A 17,103-nucleotide genomic window follows, 5' to 3' on the forward strand; every position below is an offset into this window, starting at 1 on the left:
TTTTAACCTCCTTTGAGCTGCAGTTGGTTGTTCCTGGGATAGTTTAAATGTCTCAGACTTGAATGCGGTCCCCGTTGGGCCCACCCTATAAAGTGGAGGTATCTTCAGACGAGGAGACTCCTCTCTTAGACTCATAGAATGTCAGAGAAGGAGGGGAACTAGAAAAGATGACTTTAGGTCCAAACATCTCATTTTACAGATGATAAAAGGAACTGAGGCCTAAAGAATCTTAAGTGGCTTAACAGGAGTCACGTGGTTAATAAAAAAGCGTTTGCCAGCCAATGTAGTAGTCTGCCCTGAGTTTCAGTTGCGTGAGGTCAACTGCAGTCCAAAAATGTTAAATGGAAAATTCCAGAAATAGTTCCTAAGTTTTAAGTAGCTACAGTTCTGAGTAGCATCCAAGAAATCTTTAGCCATCCTACACCAACCATCCCTGGAAATGAATCATCTTTTTGTCTAACACCTTTTATACACTACCTGTTAGTCCAGAAAAAAGACATGGTATATTTAGGTTTGGGTACTACTGCAGTGTCAGGCATCCACTAGGGGTCTTGGAGCATATCCCTTCTGGGGTTCTTTACCACTAGCCACCTGGGAAGCCCCAAGTGGGCACTACTCCACTTTAATTCAAAGGTGTCTCTCCAGTTTGAAACTTCTTCCTATTCTTTCTCATCCTTTTAAAACCCCACCAAGTTAGAGTGTGTTTATAAGATACACCCTGCCCAGAAATGACTGATACAATGGTAAGCAAAAAGTGATAACTGTACTTGATATGGTGGAAAACCTTGGTTGGTTGAAGTTTTAGAGACAGGTCTGGTGATCTGGATACAAATTTCTAGTCAGTTACTTTCCCAGCTAGATGACCTCAGTCAAGATAACTACTGGCTCTCAGGTTCAATCTCAGGATCTTTAAAATTTGGGTGGTAATGTTTACCGCATCAAGGTTGAAGGTTGATAGTGGTTTAATGTATGAAAAAATGCCTATCCACTTTTGCTTCTTGGAAACACTTGGTTTCCTCTTTTTCCAAAAGGCTTTATAGGAAAAAAAGAACCACTCCTGATAAAAGGCAAGAGCACTTTTTAGACTAGTAATGTGGTAGGTACAATAATGGCCTGTCATAGAGGTCCACATCCCAGTTCCTAGAATCTGGGACTATGTTACCTTACATTCCAAAACAGACTTTGCAGATATGATTAAGTTATGGACCTTGAAACAAAAACCTTGAATACTGGATTTCCTGGGGGTGGCCCAAAGGAATCCCAAGAGTCCTGACAAGTGAAAGAGCAAGTGAAGAGTCTAAGGAGACCGTGAGGATAAAAGTAGTTTCTGTTCTCTCAGGACACTTAAAAATCATTTCAAGATTCTGACTTCTATTGCTACCTGTGAAACATCAGCTCTTAGTGTGACTGTTATTTTGAAGGTCATTGGAGTATTTTTCCCCTTTGGCTGCTTTCTTTCTGTTTGGCTGATTTTCTTTCTGTTACACTTTGGTTATCCGCCCTTTTACTATGTATGTCTGGAAGTGTATTTCTTTTTATTTATGACGCCTTGAATTCATTGTGCCTTTTGGATATATTGATTGATGCCTTTCATGAGTTCTGAAAAATTCTCAGATATTACCTATTTTAATATTGTTTATGCCCCACTCTTTCTTCTCTCATATAACTCCATTTAAATGTTTGTTAGATCTTTTCTATCCACTATTTCTCCTGCCTTCTCTCTTTTATTTTCTACATCTTTATCTCCCTATGCTTCATTTGAATAGCTTTTTCCTTTTCTTCTGGGTTACTAATTCTTTCTCCTATAGCGTTAAATTCATCTACTGAACTATAATTTAGTTTTTAAATTTTTTTTAAATTTTAGATTCTAGAACTTCTATTTGATTCTTTTTTAAACTTAGGTTCATTTTAATGGCATCAGTTTTTTTTTTTTTTTTTTTTTTTTGTGCTCAAACTGTCAGTCTTAGGTTTTATCTCTTTGTATATAGTGGGCATCACTGATAATTCCATTATCTGGAGTCTTTTTGTATCTGTTATTGCTTCATTGTTCTAGTTATTTATTTTCACTGTGCTGATTCTCACTCATGTTGTCTTGTTACCTGACTGTAAGCTGGGCATCGTAATTGAAACATATGAAGAAATAATGTGAGATGCATATGATTTTCTTCCATGATAGGAAGATGATTTTCATTTTCTTTGAGGCGTGTTGCAGTACCAACAAACAGGATCAGCCTAACCCAGGTGATTGGGGACCTTGGGGAGACTGCTTTAGTTTGGCTGGCCTTTACTTCCCAGAGTACTGCCCTTGTGAAGACCAACCCAAAACGTGGTATACCAAAATTATCACTGGAGAAGGGAATGGCATCCCACTCCGGTACTCTTGCCTGGAAAACCCCATGGATGGAGGAGCCTGGTAGGCTGCAGTCCATGGGGTCGCTAAGAGTCGGACACGACTGAGCGACTTCCCTTTCACTTTTCACTTTCATGCATTGGAGAAGGAAATGGCAGCCCACTCCAGTGTTCTTGCCTGGAGAGTCCCAGGGACGGGGGCGCTTGGTGGGAGGCCGTCTATGGGGTCACGCAGAGTTGGACACGACTGAAGCAACTTAGCAGTAGTGTATATATATATTTATTTATTTATTTATTTATTTGGCTACATCAGGTTGGTGCACGAAGGCTTAGTTGCTTCATAGTATGTAGAATCTCAGCTCCTCAACCAGGGATTAAACCCTCGTCCCCTGCACTGCAAGGCGGATCCCCAACCACTGGACACCAGGGAAGTCCCGAAAATCACCCGCTGTTGATGTGTCCAGAATTACACTTTTGACAGATCCAAGACTCCATATTTTGTTCTTCTAGTTGTCAAAAGTGGAGTTCAACCTCTCAGTCATCTCTTTTTGAATCTAAAAATGCCCCCCAGGGGAGAATGAACACACACATATGTATATATGGCTGAGTTGCTCCTGCCATGCACCTGAAACTATCACAACATTGTGAATTGGTTATACTCCAATATACAATAAAAAGTTTTAAAAAATTAAAAAAAATTTAAAGAAGAAATAAAGAAAAGGGGGAAAAAAAGGGAAAGACACAAAAATTAAATTAAAATGGCCCCTAGGACAAAATCACTGTGAATGTATAGACACTATTCCCTTCTGCTTCTTGGTCAGATAATTCCTAACTCACTTCTTGGTTATCTTTTTGATTATTTTATTTAAAAAAATAATTTTTATACAGTTTTGTTTTCTTAATTTTAATTCTTTTGGCCATGCTGAGTGGCTTGCAGAATCTTAGTTCCCCGACCAGAGATTGAACCCTTATCCTTGGCAGTGAGGGTGTGGCATCCTAACCACTGAACTGCCAGGGAATTTTCATATCCAGCTTTTAAAGGATACTTCCCATTTACAGTTATTACAAAGTATTGGCTATATTCCCTGTACTTTAAAATACATCCTTGAGCCTCTCTTACACCCAGTAATTTGCATCTCACATTCCCCCAACATTTTGATGATTTAAAAATGTTGTTCCAGGGTACTTCTTTATTTGGCCACAAAATGGCATTGTAGTGAATTACAAAGGAAAAGCATAATAATAATGACAGCAGTGACAAACTCTTTAGCTTATTGAGTATCTTCTACATAACAGTCTCTTTGTTAGGCATCTTACAGTTGTTACTGTACATAGATGAAAGATAGGAGACTTGGGTTCTTATACTGGCTTTACAACTGATTAGCCAAGTAACCTTAGACAAGTCCTTTCCCTCAAATTCTCCATGAAGTTCCCTCTCAGTTCTAAATTTCTGTTGTTTAAAACTACAGAGAATTCTCTGAAAGTTCAAGGTGCCTTGTGACAATCATATATTAAAGATTGTAGAGGAGTTTCCTACTAGCCCACCTGCATTTGTTCCCTATTGCTGCTGTAACAAGTTACCATACATTGAGTGACTTGAAGCAACACAAGTATATTATCATACAGTTTTGAAGATCAGAAGTCTAAAATGTATCTCACTGGGCTAAAATCAAGGTGTTGGGAGGCCTGCATTCCAGAAGGCTCTAGAGCAGCGTTCCCCAATCTTTTTGGCATCAGGGACCAGTTTTGTTGAAGACAGTGTGTCTGGTAGGGGTGGGATGGGGATAGCTTCAGGATGATTCAAGCACATTACTTTCATTGTGCACTTTATTATCATTACATTGTGAGAATGAAGTAATACGAGTGAGGGGGAGTGGCTGTAAGTACAGATGAAGCTTCACTTACTCTCCCACTGCTCACCTGCTGCTGTGCAGCCCAGTTTCTAACAGGTAACAGACTGGTACCTGTCTGTTGCCCAGGAGTTGATGTTGCCCAGGAGTTGAGGACCCTGCTTTAGAGGATAATTCATTTTCTTGCTTTATCTGTCTCCTAGAGGCTGCCCACATGCTTTCTTTATGACCCCCTTTCCATTACTCTAATAATATGAATAATATAAAATTAAAATATTTAAGATTAGCAAAGGGATTAGAAGAGAGATCATGTTCTAAGGTTCCCTGTATATCTGCTTTTTCTCTGTATGGAAGAACCTTCTCTCCTTTTCCATGCACATGGTCTTGCAACAATGGCAACCTCAGCTGCAAACTTCAAATAACTACTATTCAAGAAAATGGCCATCTTTCTTAGTTTCAATTATAAAACCTAAGGAGAAAGCAACTGTTTAGCACAGCTGTAATGGAAGTCTACTCCTAGTCCAGCCAAGTTTGTCTAAGGCAGTGGGGTCCCAGAATAACAACTTGGCTTACAATTTCTACCGTGTTAGTTAGGGAAGTGTGGAGACTTGTGAGCGAAAGATGGTTGTTTTGAGCCAAGCAGACACTCCACTTGTTATCTAACACATTCCCCTTATTGAATGACATCACATAGACAAAAGCCTGATGGTTGGGGACAGCAAATCCAGTCCATAAATACTTAGTACGGGCTATCATTCTTACTTACCCCAAACACGTCAAGGCCATGACTCTACAGGAACATGATTTTGGTTCTAACATACCACAGGTCATAGTTTAGCCCTATGGTCCCCAAACTTTTAAAAATACCTACCCCTATTAGTATATTTTAAAACATGCAGCCATAATATATGAAAATATAAATATTATTTTATTGAGAAATGTTATATTGACATCAGACTTAAATTGAAGAACGTGGGGAAAACCACTGGACCATTCAGGTATGACCTAAATCAAATCCCTAATGAGTATACAGTGGAAGTGAGAAATAAATTCAAGGGACTAGATCTGATAGACAGAGTGCCTGGTGAACTGTGGACGGAGGTTCCTGACATTGTACAGGAGACGGAGCAAGAAAAAAAAATGCAAAAAGGCAAAATGGCTGTCTGAGGAGGCCTTACAAATAGCTGTGAAAAGAAGAGAAGAGAAAAGCAGGGAGAAAAGGAAAGATATACTCATTTGAATGCAGAGTTCCAAGGAATAGCAGGGAGAGATAAGAAAGCCTTCCTCAGCAATCAATGCAAAGAAATAGAGGGAAACAACAGAATGGGAAAGACTAGAGATCTCTTCAAGAAAATTAGAGATACCAAGGGAACATTTCATGCAAAGATGAGCTCAATAAAGGACAGAAATGGTCTGAACCTAACAGAAGCAGAAGATATTAAGAGGTGGCAAGAATACACAGAAGAACTGTACAAAAAAGATCTTCATGACCCAGATAATCATGATAGTGTGATCACTCACCTAAAGCCAGACATCCTGGAATGTGAAGTCAAGTGGGCCTTAGGAAGCATCACTACAAACAAAGCTAGTGGAGGTGATGGAATTCCATTTGAGCTATTTCAAATTCCAAAAGATGATTCTGTGAAAGTGCTGCACTCAATATGCCAGCAAATTTGGAAAACTCAGTAGTGGCCACAGGACTGGAAAAGGTCAGTTTTCATTCCAATTCCAAAGAAAGGCAACACCAAAGAATCCTCAAATTGCCCCACAATTGCACTCATCTCACACGCTAGTAAAGTAATGCTCAAAATTCTCCAAGCCAGGCTTTAGCAATACATGAACCTTGAACTTCCAGATGTTCAAGCTGGTTTTAGAAAAGGCAGAGGAACCAGAGATCAAATTGCCAACATCCGCTGGATCATCAAAAAAGCAAGAGAGTTCTGGAAAAATATCTATTTCTGCTTTATTGACTATGCCAAAGCCTTTGACTGTGTGGATCACAATAAACTGTGGAAAATTCTGAAAGAGATGGGAATACCAGACCACTTGACATGCCTTTTGAGAAACCTGTGTGCAGGTCAGGAAGCAAGAGTTAGAACTGGACATGGAACAACAGACTGGTTCCAAATAGGAAAAGGAGTACGTCAAGGCTGTATAATGTCACCCTGCTTATTTAACTTATATGCAGAGTACAATGAGAAACGCTGGGCTGGAAGAAGCGCAAGCTGAAATCAAGATTGCCGGGAGAAATATCAATAACCTCAGATGTGTAGATGACACCACCCTTATGGCAGAAAGTGAAGAGGAGCTAAAAAGCCTCTTGATGAAAGTGAAAGAGGAGAGTGAAAAAGTTGGCTTAAAGCTCAACATTCAAAAAATGAAGATCATGGCATCTGGTCCCATCACTTCATGGCAAATAGATGGGGAAACAATGGAAACGGTGAGAGACTTCATTTTGGGGGGCTCCAGAATCACTACAGATGGTGACTGCAGCCATGAAATTAAAAGACGCTTACTCCTTGGAAGAAAAGATATGATCAACTTAAACAGCATATGAAAAAGCAGAGACATTACTTTACCAACAAAGATCCATCTAGTCAAAGGTAATCGTTTTTCCAATAGTCGTGTATGGATGTGACAAATGGACTATAAAGAAAGCTGAGCACCAAAGAATTGATGCTTTTGAACTGTGGTGTTAGAGAAGACTCTTGAGAGTCCCTTGGACTGCAAGGAGATCCAACCAGTCCATCCTAAAGGAGATCAGTCTTGAATATTCACTGGAAGGACTGATGCTGAAGCTGAAACTCCAATAGTCTGGCCACTTGATGCAAAGAACCAACTCATTGGAAAAGACCCTGATGCTGGGAAAGATGAAGGTAGGAGAAGAAGGGGATGGCAGAGGATGAGATGGTTGGATGGCATCACCGACATGACGGACATGAGTTTGAGTAGGCTCCAGGAGTTGGTGATGTGCAGGGAAGCCTGGCATGCTGCAGTCCATGGGATCTCAAAGAGTCAGACATGACTGAGCAACTGAACTGAACTGAACTGAATGTTTAAGAAAAAAAAAAGCTTCTCTCCATGACTTTAAAGTGTATTGTTTGTTGCAATTAGTCTTATTTTGAGCTTTGTAAAATGTATTTGTCTTTGTGTTTTTATTTTTTTTTTTAATTATAGCTTTTATTAAATATTAAAACTTATTTTAAAAACTAAGACTAATTTGTAGGTAGCCGTAGGAAACTACTTTATAAAATATATATATAAATCTATTTATTTTAATTGGAGGCTAATTACAATATTGTGTTGGTTTTGCCATACAGCAACATGAATCCGCCATGGGTGTACACGTGTTCCCCCTCCTGAACCCCCCTCCCACCTCCCTCCCCATACCATCCCTCTGGGACATCCCAGTGCACCAGCCCAGAGCATCCTGTATCATGCATCAAACCTGGACTGGCGATTCATTTCACATATGATATTATACATGTTTCACTGCCATTCTCCCTGTCTCTGTGTTTTTAATGATTTGTTTCTGGAAATTATTGGAGGTGAAATGGAAATATGCAATCCACATGAAGGATTGTACTTCAGCAAAATACAATAATATTAATGTGAATGAAAGTATTTTTCAACATCAAAAATCACTTTTTATGGAGTAATGGGGCTCAAAATTAGTAATCATACTGTTTATTTTTTTCCTACAATTTCTATGGCAACTAAACAAATGTATAATGTTAATGTTAATCACTCAGTCTTGTCTAACTCTTTGCGACCCCATGGACTGTAACCCGCCAGGCTCCTCTGTCCATGGAAATACTGCAAGCAAGAATACTGGAGTGGGTTGCCATTCCCTTCTCCAGGTGATCTTCCCGATCCAGGGACTGAACCCAGATCTCCTGCATTGCAGGCAAATTCTTTACTGTCTGAGCCAACAGGGAAGCCCAAGATTCTGTGTTTTCATTGCTGATGGCCAAGGTTCAATCCCTGGTCCGGGAACTAAGATTCTGCAAGACACAAGACAAAAAAGAGAAAATTGAATAATGAAACAAATAAATTCTATTTGTTTCGTTGTTCAACACATTTTGTTGTTGTTGTTTTGCATCTTGAGAGACCTTAGTTCCCAGACCAGGGATTGAATCTGGGCCCTCAGCAGTGAAAGCACCAAGTCCTAACCACTGGATCACCAGGGTATTCCCTCAACACTTATTTTTAATGCAACTACTGTGTGTGGACCACTGTGGTAGGTAGTAACAAGTGTTACAAATGTAAATAAAATTCCATCATGTTGTAGTAAGAAGTGGCATGGTAGCCTGCAATGTGACAGGTCTTGGTTTGATACCCAGCTCCGTCATTTGGGACCCAACTGTGACATTTGGGGCAAAAGTTACTTAACCTCAATGAGACCTGTTGAAAAAAAGTAAGAATAATATTAGTACGATCTACCTCAATTGGAGTTCTAGGTTGAAGACATGAGAAATGGGAAAGAGCCAACAATTATTAAGCATCTAGTAATATGTGCCCCTGAGATGAATGCTTTATAAGTATCAACTCAAACTAGAAAGTATATGCACAGTGTGGGGTAGGGGAGCTGGTAATCCTTAGAAGCACAGATATTCCTTTGGAATTCTCTGGGAACATGTGCCAGTCAGAACCCAGCAGGAAAGGGATGCCACACTCACTGGGGAAAATAGAGAATGTAATTGAGCAATCATTTATGAGAGCATAGGCAGGGATAAGAGAAACTAGTTAAGGATGATGAAGCACTGTAGGGCAAGCCTGAAGGGACAAAGAGAGCAATCAGTTGCTAAAACTCAGGGATAAATCTAACTTTTAAGAGAAGACTGCTTGCCTAGGCTGTAGCCTTCAGTAGAGGCACACAGCAGAGAAAGCCTAGGAAGCCTGTTATTTCTCCTCTCTTGACCTTGGATCTCCTGGTAGGGCCTTTCATTGAATGAAGCCAACTGGGAGGGTGGAAGATGTACCATAAAGGGGTAGAGAGCAGGGTGCCAAATGGCAGAAAGTGGATCTAGAGAGACCAAGAAGAAAGTGTAGCATAGAATGTAAAGAGATGAAGTGTTACCTCTTATGTTCATTCACTTGTGGGATCAAAAAGCTTTAATTCAACTTTTTGGAGACTGGGACTTCAGAAAGGGATCTTTCAAGGCTAATGTTACTTCACATCTTAGCCTAAGAGTAATGAGATTAAAATGTATTGGTCAACAGCTTTCACTGCCTGATTTGTGGGTTCGATCCCTGGTCAGGGAGATAAGATTCCACAAGTCTCAAAGCATAGCCATAAAGAAAAAAAAAAAAAGGAAAACATGTTAGTCAGATATGGCTAAGCCCTCCACATGACCAATTCAATGATTTAATTCTTCACTAGTGAGCATTTATACCAGTTGTTTTTTTTTTTTTTTCAATGTCTCTTCTTCACTCAAAGTCAAGAAGAAATGTTTCATCTCAGGAGTTAAGAGAGCTATTATGGAGTTTGGGGCTTCAGTCCCACCTCATTTTCATGGATCCTTCCAAAAGAAAGCTAATCCTGCCACCCACTCCTTTTTCTGTGTGCTGTCTCCCTTCTTCAAGAAGCAATCCCAGGGACTTCCCTGGTGGTCTAGGGGTTAAAAATCTGCCTTACAATTCAGGGGACATGGGTTCCACTCCTGGACAGGGAACTAGGGTCCCACTGGCAGGGGAGCAGCTAAGCCTGTGAGATACAACTAGAGTCTGTGAGCCAGGCAAACCACTTGTATTCTTGCCTGGGAAATCCCATGGACAGAGGAGCCTGGCAGACTGCAGCGACTTAGCGACTAAACAACAGTAGGGATGGAAATACCTAGAGTGAAGTTGCAAACTATCTCTGCACTAGGCTACAATGATGTTAAGACTGACCTTGGAAGCAAGCGGGCCTGAAGAAAAGAACATTGGCATTGTTGATGGTGATGATGATAAACCGTAATGTCATACTTACTATACTGTGAATTTCTTGAGGTCAAGGAACATATTTCACTCATCTTTATATTTTGACAACATCTGGAAGGATGTCTTAGTTTTAAAAGGTATTAAATGAATGCTGGCTGAATTGACTTCTTAAAAAAGAATCAAGAAATTTCAGAGCTAAGAAGGATGTATAAACCCAAGTTCCCCCTTTTTTTAATGGAAGAGAAAATTTAATCCTAAACAGGTTAGTAGTAGAGAGATTATTCAAAGTTTTGAATAAATAAGTAAAAGAAATTAGAACTAAGATATAGGTTTTCACTAGGTATGTTGAAAAAAGGAAAAGAAAAAAAAAAGCAAATTCTTGAAAAGCCTGGGCTCATTCAGTCTCAAACCTATTACATTTTTCTTTAACTATTTTTCAAATACTTTCCATTCTGCTGTTATTTTTATTATTTTGCCCCAGGCCTTCATCACCAACAAAGATAATCTGATACAATGTGCTAATTTTACAATGGAGGAAGGTGACTTGCTCCAGATCATAATTAGAAGGGATGCATTTTGTTCCCTTTTTAAAATCCATTATCAAGTTTTACAAAGTGGAGCTGGAGTCCTAATCTATCAACGCATACTTTGTTGCCTTAGTTTTCCTAATTTCCCCTTTCTAGCTAGGGACTTCATTCTGGCCAATGCAAACTAATTGGAACTCTGCTAGCAGCATGTGAGAAAAGTTTTGGTTTCTTAATAAATAGGATAGATATAACCTTTTTCTTCACTGCCATGCTTTCCTCCTTTTTTCTGCCTTGAATGTAAACTTGGTACCAAATGGAGTCATGGCAACAGTATGGCAACCACAAGGCAGTAAACGTATAAACAAAGCCAGCACAATAATGATGGCAGAATACAGTAGCTTGTGCTAAGGTTCTGTTCTGCATTATGATAGAACTATTGAAAAACTTCAGACAAAGGCAGATACAGATTCTGTTGTATTGCTATATACGCTAAATACGTTACTCAGAAAATTAAAGGTAACCTCCAAAATCAGAGTTCAGGAGGTCAGAAGACTGAAATGGGTCTCATTGGGCTAAAATCAAAGTGTTGGCAGGACTGTATTCCTTTTGGAGGCTTCAGGGGAGAATCTGTTTCCATGCCTTTTTGATAAAAGATCAGTCTTCAGCTTAAAAATATCTAGCAGAAACCTTGACTGTGTAATTATGTGCACAATAGCCCCCAAGCCTGTAGCAGAGATATTCCTTTTGAAAACTAAGCAGCCCCAAGTATAGCACATTCTACAAAGACTATTTTAGATGTAACCAGAGACAAGAATAGGCAGAAAGAACCTCCCATAGGGTAAAATTTGGGTCATGGAGAGTAAAGGGCAAGGATTCAGAAGAGAGATCTCCACATCCCCCAGGCAACAATAATAGCAACTGCTATATGGGATAACCTAGGGACTCATTCCAATACCAGGGCAGGGAATCTCTGCAATTACTGATCTGTAGGATTTGATGGTTGCAATGAACCAGAGGCTGCTGTGTCTTTCCCTCTTTCCCATTCTTCTCTTTACTCATTCTCTCGCTCTCTCTCTCTATATATATAATAGGCAATCCTATTCTTGTTTTACAATTTATAACAGGATCATTGGAAGCAGGTGACTTTCTTTTAGTTTGGAGGCTACCAGACCATAAGGAATTATGGGTGGATGTTATAAATAGGAATGAGAATTAACCAGAGATTGTGAACTTTGAGCTGGATGCGGAAACTAGATGGGACTTTGGTGGTTTCTGCCCTCAGAGAGGAAATAAATGTATAAGAAGAAAGGTGCATGTGAATATTTGGGTGACTTGAGAGACAGAATGGGCCAAAGACTGTTAGTTGCCCCTCAGTATGCTCCTCAGAGAAGTCTTTGTTAATATTAGAATTCTTTAGTTTGGCACATGACTACCCAGGAAGATGGTATATTTCCCTGCCTGCTTACACCTAATTTATTAAGACCTAGGTAATGCAATCTAACCAGTCCATTCTAAAGGAGATCAGTCCTGGGTGTTCTTTGGAAGGAATGATGCTGAAGCTGAAACTCCAGTACTTTGGCCACCTCATGAGAAGAGTTGACTCATTGGAAAAGACTCTGATGCTGGGAGGCATTGGGGGCAGGAGGAGAAGGGGACAACAGAGGATGAGGTGACTGGATGGCATCACCGACTTGATGGACGTGAGTCTGAGTGAACTCCGGGAGCTGGTGATGGACAGGGAGGCCTGGCGTGCTGCAGTTCATGGGGTTGCAAAGAGTCGGACACGACTGAGTGACTGAACTGAACTGAATGGGATCTGAGAGGGAGTGATGTTTGTGACTTCTAGGTTGCACTCTTAAAAGGAGTGGCATATTCTTTTCCTCTTTTCTTTCTTGTTGGTTGAAATGTGATACGATATTACATCTGGGACCATGAAGTCCAAGAGAACACCATAGGGATAGGGAAACAATAAGATAGAAGGAACTTGGGCCCCTGACACTGTGAAGTGATTTATCAGACTCTTACATAAAAGATAAATACTTTTTCTCCTGTGAAGCCACTGTTATTTGAAGTCTTATTTGTATGGCTGAAACCATACTTTAACTTTCATATGCATGTCGAGTTTGAGGTGCCTTTAAAATTTCTTATGAAAAGTGTTATACACATGCAAAGTAGAAAGAATAGTAGGTAATGTCATAGATACTTAACTTTAACTTCAACAACAACCACTTCATCTATCTGATTTAAGCTAAACTCACACATCCCCCTCTTTCCACTGGAATATTTTGAAGCCAATTCCAAATATTGTATCATTTCTTCTATAAATACTTTAGCATGTGTCTCTAAAGCATGTGGATTTTTTAAAGAGTTTCAAATGCTTTTGAGTAAAAAAATGTAGATATCTAGTAGACAACTGGGCATATCTCTTTAACATTCAAGAGAAAGGTCTGGCCTGAAGGTACTACTTTGAGAGGCATCTTCACAGTGGTTATTTAAGGCCTTGGTGGTAGATGAGATAACTCATGGAAGGTGACCTCCTGAGTCGAAAGGAGAAAAATTTTATCAGTTTAGAGAAGCAAAGATTTCTTTACTTGGTGTCAGGTAGCATGAGCATTGTAGAAGATAGGGTAAAAGCACGTGAGTAAGATACTTCATAGACTTTGTTTTCACTGCCCCAAATCCATTCCACATCTTGACTTCCTTTGGTGTAGAAAGCTCCAATCTTATTTCCTAGGTACCAGTTGTTTGTTCAGGGGTCGTATATCTTAGTCACAGCTGATGAAATCCAAGGAATATATGCTTCTAAGAAATCCACTCAGTTCCTGAGGAACTACTTGCATCTGCCGGGTGATGTGATATGATGGAATGTGCTGGAACTGCTGCAGCCATCTTGTCATCATGAGAGCATTCTAGAACTACTGAGGACCTTGCTGCAGAGGCTGAGGATGAAATCAACACTAAGTGGAGAGACAGAGAGAAGAAAACCCAGTCCTTAATGATATAATTAGTTCAGGCTTCTTAAAACCAACCCTCACTCTGGATCTTTGAGTTAAGATGTACCAAAGGCTTTGGCTTTGTTGTTTAAATGGTTTTAAATTGGATTTTCTGTCACTTGTAATGCAGAGTGTTCTAACTGATAGAGTAAGCCATGAGGTTAAGGTTTTTAAAGACCTGGAGGAATGACAGTTTTATAATGGGCAGGTAATATGTTTGCATTAGACAAATAACTAGATGATGATGTCCTCCACTCAATGTATTTCCTTGATGGTCAGTGTTAATAAACACAGGTTGCTTTCTGGCAAATAGGAGGATTTCCTGCAGGCTCTCTCTAGGGGCTTATATCTTCTTCAGGTACTGCCCAGTTGATGCGGGTAAAGGTGGTACTCAAAAGTATGGATAAATAGCAAACATGGAACCAGCTGCTGTGAAAAAAAGTGTTCTGTGTAGTGAAATGCAGTGAGTTGTGTATAAAATCCACTTTGGCTATGGGATAGACCTAGCTCTTCTCTGTAGAAGCACAACATGGCGTATTGCTCTAAGATGTAACTAATACACCCAACCAAGTGGACAAAAGATGAAAAATTATATCTTTTTGAGTCATATCCTTCAAAATAGCAGCCAACACAGCAGTTCTTAGAGGTGGATATTTCTTTGACCAAATGTTAGGGGGACGGCAGATGGATGGTGTTAATGGAGAGCTAGAACAGAGATGAAACGTACCATATTGATGCGAGATGACCTCAACCTTCAAGGTTGTATTGAATTCACGGGGCCATCATCATCTGAATGCAGCTTCATTCTGTAGCACTGACACTTTAAGCAAAGAGTGCTCAGTGATGTGAGCAATTACTAAAGTCACCTCTTCGATGATTTCCCTATATGCAGAAGGGGAACTTCTATCCCTTTTCATGCACCATTGAGGAAAAAATGGCAGCCATGAGGACTATTTGCCAGGAAGAGTACTCATACTTTATGACAGCAATTTGTCAGAGAAATTAGCTGAGATCATGCATCTCTTATTAGGTAAATGGAAGACAGCATGTGAATATTTAAAAAAAAAAAAGCAATTCGCATCTATTTAAATTTAGCTCAGAATACTGCAGTTTGTTAAAACTCCATAGATAAGGGCCTGTACGGGACAGGCTTATTTTCTTTCTTTTTTACAGAATTCTTTTTTTTTGGGGGGGGGGGGTGGGGGGATGCGCTGGATCTTCGTTGCTGTGTGGGGGCTTTCTCCAGTTGCAGCGAGTGGGGGCTACTCTTCGTTGTGGGGCGCAGGCTTCTAGTTGTGGTGACTGCTCTTGTTGTTGAGCTCAGTAGTTGCAGCTCTTGGGTTCTAGAGCTCAGGCTCAGTAGTGTCTTCAGTTGTATGTGGAATCTTACTGGACCAGGGATTGAACCCTCGTCCCCTGCTTTGGTAGGCAGATTCTCATCCACTGTACCACCAGGGAAATCCCAAGCTTATTTTCATTTTTAAGTACCTAGAACCCAGCATTTGGAGAAGCCAACAGAGATTTATTATTTAACTACAAAATATTTATGAATATTCTCATTAGCAAACCAAACATCATGGTCTTTGGACTCTCAATGCTAGGGTAATATGATTAGTAACCACATTTGCCAACTTTAGAATAGGGAGGGACAGCCCTCTTAGAAGACAGAAAAATATCTCAAGTGATAGAGGGGATGCCTGGAGACAAGAGTACAGCGCCCCCTTCTGGCAAAGACTAGCAAAGAAAATCAGAGACCAAAAAAATGTAGAAACGTTTCACGGAAATGCTGTCAGAAATAATGAAGTAAGACGCAGAGAACAGGCTTGTGGTTGCCAAGGGGGAGGTGGGAGGAGGAGGGATGGATTGGGAGTTTGGGATTAAGAGATGCAAACTATTTATATAGGGAATGAATGAACAACAAGGTCCTACTCTCTAACACAGCGAACTATATTCAATATCCTGAATAAACCTTAATGCAAAAAAGAGGATAAGTTAATAAATAGGCTTCCACGGACAAGCCAAAAAAAGAAAGAAAGAAAAAGAAATAGTGAAATGTATAAGAACGTGAAGGTTTAAGGTTGACAAGGAAGATTAGGCTTGTTGTCACCCTTGGCACAAGAAGCTGAGGGATCATCCTGAGACACAGATGCAAAAGTTGACGCAATCAGTCCAAATGAAGATAGCAGAGAACCAGCGCAAGTGTTAGTCGCGTTAGTTGGTTGTGTCCAACTCTTCGCACCCCCATGGACTGTAGCCCACCGGGCTCCTCTGTCCATGGAATTCTCTAGGCAAGAGCACTGGAGTGGGCAGCCTTTCCTTCCTCCAGGGAATCTTCCCGACCCAGGAATTGAACCTGGGTCTCCCACATTACAGTCAGATTCTTTACCATTTGAGCCACCAGGGAAGACCAGAGGACCAGAGGAGGAGCCAAACAAATCAGTAAAGTCTAATTGGCAGCAGTGGGACAAACCAGTTGCAAGTGTTGTCTTGCGGTGGATAAAGGACTTGGTCAGTGTAGATGTGGCAATCCAGGTCTAAGGGCAAGTTTAGCAAGGCCTTCTCCAGAACTGGAAAGAGTTTTTTTGAGATGGTAGCCTCTGGACGTTCCTGGCCAAGAACCGAAAGGGCGTATTCATCCAAGATCTACCTTCACTCCCGCTCGCACCCTTACCCTGGGCCCCTTTGTGGGAAGGATCAGGAGGTCACCATTTGAATTTGCTGCCCGATGCTGTTGACACCCAAACCTCTGGGCCATGCTCAGGCATGCTATTTCTCTGTGTGTGTGTGTGTGTGTGTGTGTGTGTGTGTGTTACAATTGCTTTAGCCCTTACTCTCCCTGTATACGATGCCTGGTTCACTTGTCGTTGTGTCGCTGAGTCATGTGTTTGGTTGCTAAGTCGTGTCCGACTCTTTGTGACCCCATAGACTGTAGCCCATCAGGCTCCTCTGTTCATGAGATTTCCCAGGCAAGAATACTAGAGTGGGTTGCCATTTCCTACTCCAAGCTGGCTCATAGTAGACGTTTAATCCATATTTGTGAGGTAAATGAATAAATCATTAAATGAGACCTGTGGGAGGCCTGGTAAGGTCTCAGAAGAGTAATTTACATATATATTCATTTTCCTCTCACTTTATTTCTATTCTCTCCTCTTCTGTAAGGGTTTGGAAAAGCTTACAAGAATACATATGATCCATTAGAAAATATAAATAATAAATAGGATCATTAGAAACATCTATTAGGCAAAAACAAGTCAGTGGAGTGGAATAAATTATATAAGCAATAGGGTTCCACAGAATTATCTAAGCTGAGCCACAGGTAAGAATTTGAATTTTCTGCTGAAAAAATAAAGGTCAATCATAATTTTTCTTCACTACAAAAGAAAAACATTTTTTTTTTTAAGATTTTATTGGAACTTGGCTCTAAAATTTTTTTCTGATATGGTGTTTTATACCTGGGACATT

This window comes from Capricornis sumatraensis, chromosome 4, assembly GCF_032405125.1.
Source record: "Capricornis sumatraensis isolate serow.1 chromosome 4, serow.2, whole genome shotgun sequence".
NCBI classification, from domain to species: Eukaryota; Metazoa; Chordata; class Mammalia; order Artiodactyla; family Bovidae; genus Capricornis; species Capricornis sumatraensis.